The sequence below is a fragment of the Papaver somniferum genome, unplaced genomic scaffold (assembly GCF_003573695.1).
Source record: "Papaver somniferum cultivar HN1 unplaced genomic scaffold, ASM357369v1 unplaced-scaffold_107, whole genome shotgun sequence".
NCBI lineage: Eukaryota > Viridiplantae > Streptophyta > Magnoliopsida > Ranunculales > Papaveraceae > Papaver > Papaver somniferum.
The window spans coordinates 3,313,691-3,324,567 of record NW_020619603.1 but is presented as its reverse complement, the minus strand read 5'-3'; positions in this window follow the sequence as shown (position 1 = coordinate 3,324,567).

The window sequence follows — 10,877 nt, the reverse complement described above, 5'->3', positions numbered from 1 at the left end:
AATAAGTCACGTACTTGGAACAATTCCTTTGGTTCGTATTCCAAACAGTAAAGGAACAACAAATCTGTTTGGTATCAACTCTATTCAACCAAGTGATATGACTCGGACAAAGGCTCTTCTGTTTATCTTAACATAAACTCCTTCGTCAGGTCCTTAGATCTATCTTATGTTCAATTACCGAAGTAATCGTTTAAGATTAAGCCAACAACACTATTAATCCAAAAAATTGTGTTGATGCCGATCTACTCAATTAATCAATCCAATCTATCACAAGGATAAACCGATTATTAATTGGATCCTCTTTTACCGAAACAAGTATTGTGTACACCAAATATTATGAACCCACAAATCAGAAATCTTCAATATCTTCTTCGTCTTCAAATCTTCTTAGATCTTCAATAAACACCTGCACACAATCACTTGAATCTCTTGTGATCAATCACGCACAGAACGGAGTCTGTTAACAACGGATTATCACAAGATCTTCTTTAGAACTAACAACAGTGTAAATATCCCTATCGAAACTCTGAACTAGTTTGAGTGAATCTTATAGCATAAGAGAAGATTCTCAAGCATAAACAAACTAGGTGCAATCAAAGTTACCGTTAGTCAATCAAATCAATGAAAACAAAAGATAAACCGCAATTATCTAGTTTCCCAGTAACGGTACTGATTAATATTTTTGAATGATGTTGTAGTAATGAGGTTCAAACTCTCGGACTTGTGAAGATTAAGTTTAAAGATTTAATAAAATTATATATAAAAATATTAACAAAGTGGGCGAGAGGTATGAGAAAACAACCAAGACACTGATTCCACTATTACACATGAATTAACGATGGTAAATAATCCAAAACTCTAATTATCTTTTAAGTCCTTTATATCTTAACTCACTAATAATCAAGCAAATTCTCAAACATCAATTGTATCCCTTAAGCATAGATTATCTAAACAAAGCATAACCTATCTAATTGAATCACAACTGATTAGGAAAATTACGCAAACAATTTAAAACTCTGCAAAAGCAGTGATTGAGTGAATTATAATTAAATATTAGAGAAAATAAAATAGTTACCAATTATTCATGCGTAAATAGATTCCTCATTGCCTTGGTTGTGGGAGAATTAGCCGCTCATCATGTTGGAAACACGCTCAAAAATCATTATTATTGCTCAAAGAGTGTTTACAAATGATGAAAAGGGATAAATAATTCAAAACCGGGTTTGTAACAATTATATTTGTTACAAACCAGAGAACTACGACCCTCGGCAAATAAGACTGTCCAGCGACGGTAACAAATAAGACTGTCACTGTAACAAATAAGACTGTCGGGCGACAGTCGCTGAAACTGTAGCAAAATAAGACTGCTCTGTGTGGGTCTTATGTTCTTCGTGTTCTTGGTGCAGCAGCAGCAACAACAGAAACCGAGTTTGAGAAAACTCGAATTTCTTCTTCTCTAGCTCTCCTCATCCCCCCAGACTCTTGACACACTCTCTAGGACTCCCAGGGAATCTATTTAAAGAAAAAACACGCGTTGAATCTCCTCCATTAATCCCAAATAATCTTGTTTTACTCGGGATATTTTATTTCTTTTTTTATCAATGATTTTTATTTTTACGCATCTGTAGCTGGATTAAATTCCTTATAAATCTTCTTCACGTTCCAAAGTGTTGATTAAGGCTTCCAAACACGTGCAGTACACGTTTAAATTCACCACAACTCGTGTAAGCTCATGTTTTTCCTCCAACTCCCTGTTTGGATTAAACCAAGTTATCCAGACAAATTTGATCGAAACAAACACCCATACTAGCTTGATGTGATTTTAATTGTTGTATAAAAAGTGGTAGTAAAGTTCGTTCAACTCGGACTCGATAAGATTGGGTTCTAGACTTAAAATAAAAATAGAAAATATATATACAAAAGGTTTGTCACAATGTCGAGAGAGACTGAGACTCAGGATTCCACCAAATTCCATTCATGCGACTCAAATAATAAGTCCAATCAATTATAGTTCAAATAATAAAAATATGGACTCTTGTTCTTTGCCAAAAATAGATTTTTGAAAAGCAATGACTTTAAATCAAAATCATGATGTATCAAAAATACATAGACCAAGCATACACCATCAAACGAAATTACACCCATTCAATAAAAATCATAAATAGATTAAAAATCAATGCAAATAGTCATAAAAGAATTATTAAAATTACCAAATGCGTGAAATAGGGCTTCCTACGTCATCCCAGTGTTTGGGTTTAGCTTCTCATATCAAAAACAGGCTCAAAAGAATAAATCATGGCTCAAAAGTTGTTTTTATTGAAGAGATGATATGATTCAGTGAATATGCAACGACGTACTGGCGTTACAGATTTCACTGTTACAGGAGGTGTGGCTAACTGAAGATAAATGTGGTTGTTCAGCTGTTACAGAGAGAACACTGTAGCAGTGTTGCGAATTTGAGACGCTGTTCTTCGTTGCAACGCTTGTTCTTCAGCAGTAGTAGCATCAAAGACATGCTTCCTGTAATCTCTGATTCTCTCCTCCTGAGCTCTCCTCTCGACCCCAAACTCTCGACTTTTCTTCTAAGTGACCTAAGCATCCTATTTATACAGAAAAGGGTCACTGAATCTTTCCCAAATCGCATCAAAATTCTTCTTTCCTTCCTTGGCAGTCACGACAATAATTCCTTCCATAAATTGATTCACGCGTTTCTGAGCCTTCCCACTTATCTCAAACTCTTCCTTAGATAGAATATGTACCTTTGGAACGAATTTCTTGCCTTTAATCTCTTTGAATATCCAGAAACAAACCCAACAGGACCGTGTTTCCTTATTTGCTGTGTTTCCTTTTTCCGGCCATTCCAGCCCAATTAGATCGATAAAAACGCATGTATTAAACCTGTTTTGCTCTATCAAGTCCAGCCTAATTGATTTCCAGTGTTGAATCTCCCTGAAACAGCTCCAAAAATCGAGTCCAAATTTGCCAGGCGTGAACTCATTTTTTCCCGCCAATTTTCTAATTTGAAACGTGAAGAAGGAATTCCCCCTATCCTGTGTTGTTCTCCCTTTAGCAGCTGCCTGGAAATAGGTTAGCCCTTAGTAATTAGGTTACCCCTTATCCAAAGTGAGAGTCCGAATAGCAAATGTCCTCACAGGTGCCTTTAACAACTTTTCGAGCCAATTTCGCCGCAAAATCTTATTTCTCCAAAAACACCTACAAAGAGATAAAGTACCGAAATAAGTACAAAAATGGGTACTAACAATATACACAATAGAGATGAAAATATACACATAAATGCGTCTATCAAATACCCCCAAACTTATTATTTGCTAGTCCCGAGCAAATCAAAACTACAAAATAAAATCCTAACTCATTGTCGCAGGCATCGTCGATTGCATTTAGCGTGTGCAATAAGCCTTTAAAGGTGTCCCTAGTGGCCGAGTTATTGTCTCGGGAGGGCTTACTAGAGATATACCCACAAAATCTTTATACTCCAGACCTTAGCTATCTACGCAGAACCTTGGAAGGAACTAAAGAATCTCCTTGGTTGGCATACTTATTGACTACAGGAGGAAGTACCCTGATGCAAAATTCCAATTGATGTACACGAGTTTGCACTCAAGCATACTAAAATTCATATATAAGTGACAGAGCCCTACTCAGATAGTTGTACTATGGACATCATATTCGGAGTCAAAACTAATCACATGGATAAATCAAGAAGATGGATATAGAAAAACATAGATGGTTTTGATGTTTACTAAGTGAACGGCATTTCCCATATCTGTCTGAAGGCCTCCGCCAAAATGAACCTATCCTAATGGATTGAGATATTAGTCTGACTAATATCAACACACTGGCATATACAAGGGAACCAGTGGTCGATAACCTAACTCTAGGTCAACACAACTGGCATATACAAGGGTAACAGTGGTCGACTTTATTGAATTTATTCCTTTTGGTCAAATGGTCTGGTCTCAATTTTTTTTTCAACTTTTTGGTAACTACCATTTTTTTTTGGTATCTCAATCACTCTAATTCACCATAGCATTGGTAACAACTTGAATCGTGAGCCCCACCTAATCACTTAGAGAAACATAGTTTAAAAACAAAATAAAAATAGAAGTGAAAAGGACTCAACGAGATATGGTGAAACTATCATGTTATTTCTAACACCTGAGCTCTGTGCTTTTATGAATAGACTCTTTAGATGTTTCCATCTAATCAGATTGGTTCCTCAACTCCTATAACCAAAATGCTTCCATCCACTTAGATTGGTTAGTGCCATCCTTAATAAACATAAATTTCTAGGTTATGGAGTTTATTTATTCATACTGCAAATAAAAAGTTTCTCCCATACCCCCAAACTTAAATCTAACATTGTCCTCAATGTTCTAAAGATAAATTAAAAGCACGAACAAGAAGAAACTGTTACCATTTGAAGCAAAAGAGATAAGGAAAGATATTACCGTGTCGCATGAATATTGGGTTACCTCCCAAGAAGTGCTAAGTTTAAAGTCTTCAGCCAGACTACGCAAGGATTAGTCACCACGTAGAATCATATAGTAGTAGTCGGAATAACTGTGGGTCATCTGGATCAAAAAGTGTTACCCACAAGAAGAGGAATCTGCAACAGACCAAGAAGATACCGAACATACCCTTGCTTAAGACAACTATATCTAGTTGTGGTTCAGGATCAGGATCTATAAAAGGGTCTAAATAAAAGGTTTTCATCGGTTGGATTTCCTCAAAGCTAAGATCCGGTTCAGGTATTAGAGTCTGGAAAAACTCAACTAAGAACTTAGAAGCACATAACAACAACCTGAATAATTGGGGATCCTCTAAGTCAATTATATTTGACTCACAAAGTTGACCATAATAATGGTCATTCTTAAGAAAATGTGTCGACCCTAATATCCTAAAGTAATTAGGTTTAGTCTCAAAACTTAATATCCGATACATCTGAAAATCATATGTTCCCACAATTGGAAGAAAAGTTTTTGGTGGGAAAACAAAGTCAATCTTGGTATCATAGCCTGGGTTAACCACATCAACCAGATGATGGGTTTCTAACAACTGAGCTTCTCTATGGACATCATTAGGTTCGGGAAAACATGTATGAAGATAATCTTGTAATATGGTTGAGGCATAAATGTCAAGTACTACACGAGGGAACTTTCTAAGAGTTAAAGCACATGGAGAATGATAATCACCCACAAACTTAGAGTTTTCTGTGTCTCTAGAAAGACTAGTCACAACTTCCCTAATTTCTAGGTCATCAGATTCCTGGAAATGGTCAATTGATTCTTCTAAGTCAGGTTCATCCTCACTCATCTCTACGAGTTCATCTTCTTCGTCTAAGACTATTGTTTCTAAATCGCTAGACTCCAAAACATTATTCTCAGAATAAACTCGTTCCTCTAAATCATTATCGGCTTTGTAAACAGGAAATACTACATCATCTAAAACGAGGGTATCTCTAGTCAAATCCTCGTCCTTTTGAATAGATGAATAATTATTAAAATTATCGGAATCTGAACCAGAAATAACACTATCATCATAAAGTTCATTTGGAGTAACAAATTCCTGATCACTATGCCAACATATTTCAAATTCTTCATCAACACTATCCTCGTCATAATCATCATAATAGCATGAAAATGGTTGAACCTCATCTAAAAAAGTAGTGTTACCAATTTTATCCTCGTCATCTTGATTATTCAAATAACTATCCTCATTTTCAAGGGTACTATTGGAATCACTGTATTGGAAAGTAAGATTATTTCGAGCAAGTCTTTCGTTCGTCTCAGCCATCAGCTTGAGGGATTCCTCTATAGAAAGTTCACTCATTATTGTAGTTCTTTCGTCTATAATTACACTATTCATCTCAGCTAACTTACGCGTCGACTCAGCTAACTCCCTGAGGGACTCTTCTAAAGGAGGAATAGGAACAGAGGGATCATAAAAAGGACTACTTTTCAATAGTTTGATTGTATCCTCTAGAGACGAAGAACTAGTACTATAATCTTCTTGCTCGTAAGACTGATGTATGTGCGGATAGTAATTGGGCTCACCAGGGTATGAACCATATCCTTCCAAAGGATGGCGTTCCCAACCACTATTCCCAACATGGTCATAAAAAGGATGATGTCCATATTCAAATTCAGGTCGATAATCATTGTATTGGATTCTATCATACAAGTTCGACATTCTTAATTGCAAGGGAATTCTACACAATCACAAACAAGGCTGACTCGACCAAAACAAACCTAAATTTCTAGCAAACAGAAAGCATGATGGCTCCACTTAGATTGTCACTAGACCAGCTTCTATTCTTTCGAAAAGGAACTCGTTACAATCTGAGCAAACCCCTATGGAATCAATCCGAGTCAAAGTAAGTTGAATCAATGCGAGGGAAGCTCAGTGGAGCTTTGATACCCAAGGTCTCACCGGTTACAAGGCGGCGCAGTCACACATTCAACTCACAGAAACCGTCAAGAACTTCGAAGTATGCTCAAAAGAGTAACCAATATTCTTCGAACGACTTTCCTATTAAGCTCGTTACCCTATAGGTCTCGTTCTAGTCAAAATTTTAGGCTTAGGTTCGCGTTTGGTTTCGTGTTCCTAAGGCGGGAAAGAAGAGAACGGTGATGAAATCCGAACCCTTATCTTGTATGGCCAGTCCTTGCCCTTTACTAGGAATTAAAAGCAACCGTATTCAAGTCCTCAACATATATTCACCTTAATGAATACAGTAAACCCGCTGACAGGGAATTCGCGGGTGTTTCGAAAAACTTACCTCCCGTACCAGACGGGCGAAGAACCGCTGAAGTCGACTCGGGACACAACTCCTATGTTATGTACGAACCCGAGGGGCCGAGGTGATATCGTAATCACCGTCCTTCCCTGCACAAAGTTTGTATTTAAACCAACCCTTCCTTAGGGTTTAAAAATAATAATGTCCAAAGTCCAATGTCCAAGTGTCCAAGAAAAGAAAAAATTACAAAAATAACAAACCCTAATACAGTTCTCTCTCTCTTTTTTTTAATAAAGAAAAATAAACAAACCTTAAAAAAAATATCTAAAAAGAAATTGTCTTCTTTTCCATTATTTTCGCTTTAATCTTTTGCTCCAAGTCTTTATGCTTTAAGTTCCAGCCTTTACGAAATCACCAAACTCCTTGGCTCAATTCGCTTTATGATCCAAAACCTGTAGACAAAAGAAAAATGCCCAAAAACGTAAAAAAGAACAAAAATAATAAAAACCTAAAAAATAAAAAAAATAAAAGAAAACTAAGTCTAAAAACCCTAAAAGCAAATCCGCGTCGGCGCCGCCAAAAATTGATGTGATTTTAATTGTTGTAGAAAAAGTGGTAGTATAGTTCGTTCAACTCGGACTCGATAAGATTGGTTCTAGACTTAAAATAAAAATAGAAAATATATATACAAAAGGTTTGTCACAATGTCGAGAGAGACTGAGACTCAGGATTCCACCAAATTCCATTCATGCGACTCAAATAATAATTCCAATCAATTATAGTTCAAATAATAAAAATATGGACTCTTGTTCTTTGCCAAAAATAGATTTTTGAAAAGCAATGACTGTAAATCAAAAGCATGATGTATCAAAAATACATAGACCAAGCATACACCATCAAACGAAATCACACCCATTCAATAAAAATCATAAATCGATTAAAAATCAATGCAAATAGTCATAAAAGAATTATTAGAATTACCACATGCGTGAAATAGGGCTTCCTCCGTCATCCCAGTGTTTGGGTTTAGCTTCTCATATCAAAAACAGGCTCAAAAGAATAAATCATGGCTCAAAAGTTGTTTTTATTGAAGAGATGATATGATTCAGTGAATATGCAATGACGTACTGGCGTTACAGAGTTCACTGTTACAGGAGGTGTGGCTAACTGAAGATAAATGTGGCTGTTCAGCTGTTACAGAGAGAATACTGGAGCACTATTGCGAATTTGAGACGCTGTTCTTCGTTGCAACGCTTGTTCTTCAGCAGCAGCAGCAGCAAAGACATGCTTCCTATAATCTCTGATTCTCTCCTCCTGAGCTCTCCTCTCGACCCCAAACTCTCGACTTTTCTTCTAGGTGACCTAAGAATCCTATTTATACACAAAAGGGTCATTGAATCTTTCCCAAATCGCATCAAACTTCTTCTTTCCTTCCTTGGCAGTCACGACAATAATTCCTTTCATAAATTGTTTCACGCGTTTCTAAGCCTTCCCACTTATCTCAAACTCTTCCTTAGATAGAATATGTACCTTTGGAACGAATTTCTTTCCTTTAATCTCTTTGAATATCCAGAAACAAACCCAACAGGACCGTGTTTCCTTATTTGCTCTGTTTCCTTTTTCCGGCCATTCCAGCCCAATTAGATCGATAAAAACGCATGTATTAAACCTGTTTTGCTCTATCAAGTCCAGACCAATTGATTTCCAGTGTTGAATCTCCCTGAAAATCAAAATGTTTGTCACAAAAATTGATGTGATTTTAATTGTTGTAGAAAAAGTTGTAATAAGATTCGTTCAACTCGGACTCGATAATATTGGGTTCTAGACTTAAAATAAAAATAGAAAATATATATACAAAAGGTTTGTCACAATGTCGAGAGAGACTGAGACTCAGGATTCCACCAAATTCCATTCATGCGACTCAAATAATAATTCCAATCAATTATAGTTTAAATAATAAAAATATGGACTCTTGTTCTTTGCCAAAAATAGATTTTTGAAAAGCAATGACTGTAAATCAAATGCATGATGTATCAAAAATACATAGACTAAGCATACACCATCGAACGAAATCACACCCATTCAATAAAAATCATAAATCGATTAAAAATCAATGCAAATAGTCATAAAAGAATTATTAGAATTACCACATGCGTGAAATAGGGCTTCCTCCGTCATCCCAGTGTTTGGGTTTAGCTTCTCATATCAAAAACAGGCTCAAAAGAATAAATCATGGCTCAAAAGTTGTTTTTATTGAAGAGATGATATGATTCAGTGAATATGCAACGACGTACTGGCGTTACAGAGTTCACTGTTACAGGAGGTGTGGCTAACTGAAGATAAATGTGGCTGTTCAGCTGTTACAGAGAGAATACTGGAGCACTATTGCGAATTTGAGACGCTGTTCTTCGTTGCAACGCTTGTTCTTCAGCAGCAGCAAAGACAGGCTTCCTATAATCTCTGATTCCCTCCTCGTGAGCTCTCCTCTCGACCCCAAACTCTCGACTTTTCTTCTAGGTGACCTAAGCATCCTATTTATACACAAAGGGTCATTGAATGTTTCCCAAATCGCATCAAAATTCTTCTTTCCTTCCTTGGCAGTCACGACAATAATTCCTTCCATAAATTGTTTCACGCGTTTCTAAGCCTTCCCACTTATCTCAAACTCTTCCTTAGATAGAATATGTACCTTTGGAACGAATTTCTTGCCTTTAATCTCTTTGAATATCCAGAAACAAACCCAACAGGACCGTGTTTCCTTATTTGCTATGTTTCCTTTTTCCGGCCATTCAAGCCCAATTAGATCGATAAAAACGCATGTATTAAACCTGTTTTGCTCTATCAAGTCCATCCCAATTGATTTCCAGTGTTGAATCTCCCTGAAACAGCTCCAAAAATCGAGTCCAAATTTGCCAGGCGTGAACTCATTTTTTCCCGCCAATTTTCTAATTTGAAACGTGAAGAAGGAATTCCCCCTATCCTGTGCTGTTCTCCCTTTAGCAGCTTCCTGGAAATAAGTTACCTCTTAGTAAATAGGTTACCCCTTATCCAAAGTGAGAGTCCGAATAGCAAATGTCTCCCCAGGTGCCTTTAACAACTCTTCGAGCCAATTTCGCCGCAAAAGCTTATTTCTCCAAAAACACCTACAAAGAGATAAAATACCGAAATAAGTACAAAAATGGGTACTAACAATATACACAATAGAGATGAAAATAGACACATAAATGCGTCTATCATAGCTTTGTTAGGACATATCACAACTACCCATTAAGTTTCAGCCCTTTAGTCTACCAAGAACTCCTTCAAGAATCGATCGAAAGTTACACAGTTGAGAATAAAATTTTCCCGCCAAAACGAATTTTTGAAATGTTGAAGATGGTGTCCCCCTAACCAAATTGGGGGTGTGAATAGCAGGTGCCCAACTGAGGTGCCCCTTATTCAAATTGAGGGTACCTTTAGTACTTTTCTCCGGGAGTCCAAATAGCACTTTTTGAGCAACTTTTTCCACACAAGTGTATTTCTCCAAAAACACCTACAAACACACAAAGCATCAAAATTAGTACAAAAATAGAGCACTAACATAGAGACATTGAGTACAATTTAGACACAAAAATGTGTCTATCAGGTACTCGTAAAGCTTCTCAATCCCAAAGAAGACTTTAAACTGAGGCGTCATAAGAGATTTCGCCTAATTAGGTTACTCTTCTCTACGAATAGGCGGCTACACCAGTAACAACACAACAAAGAGGAAGTTTGTTGTTTCGAAGGATTAGTTTGAAAGAAAGGCAAACTTCAAGTATTTATAGACAAGGAAGTTTGAACACCAAGGAATTTCCAAAACCGAAAATATTCTCAAGTATTCATTAAAGAACAAATTCGGTTTTCATAATTCCTGGAAATGCTCTGTCCAAAAATAATGATCGAAATCTCTCAGAAAATCTCTAATTAGTAAATGCACACTACTAATCCTTATTTTCCTAAAAATGAAGTTAATTACCTTAATTAAAAGATTCTTAATTTATTTATGTTTCGATCATGAGATTCTCTTCCCTTATCTATTAAGGAATAACTTTGAACAATTAAAGAAATAAACATTCATAACATGTGTTCAAAGTATTCG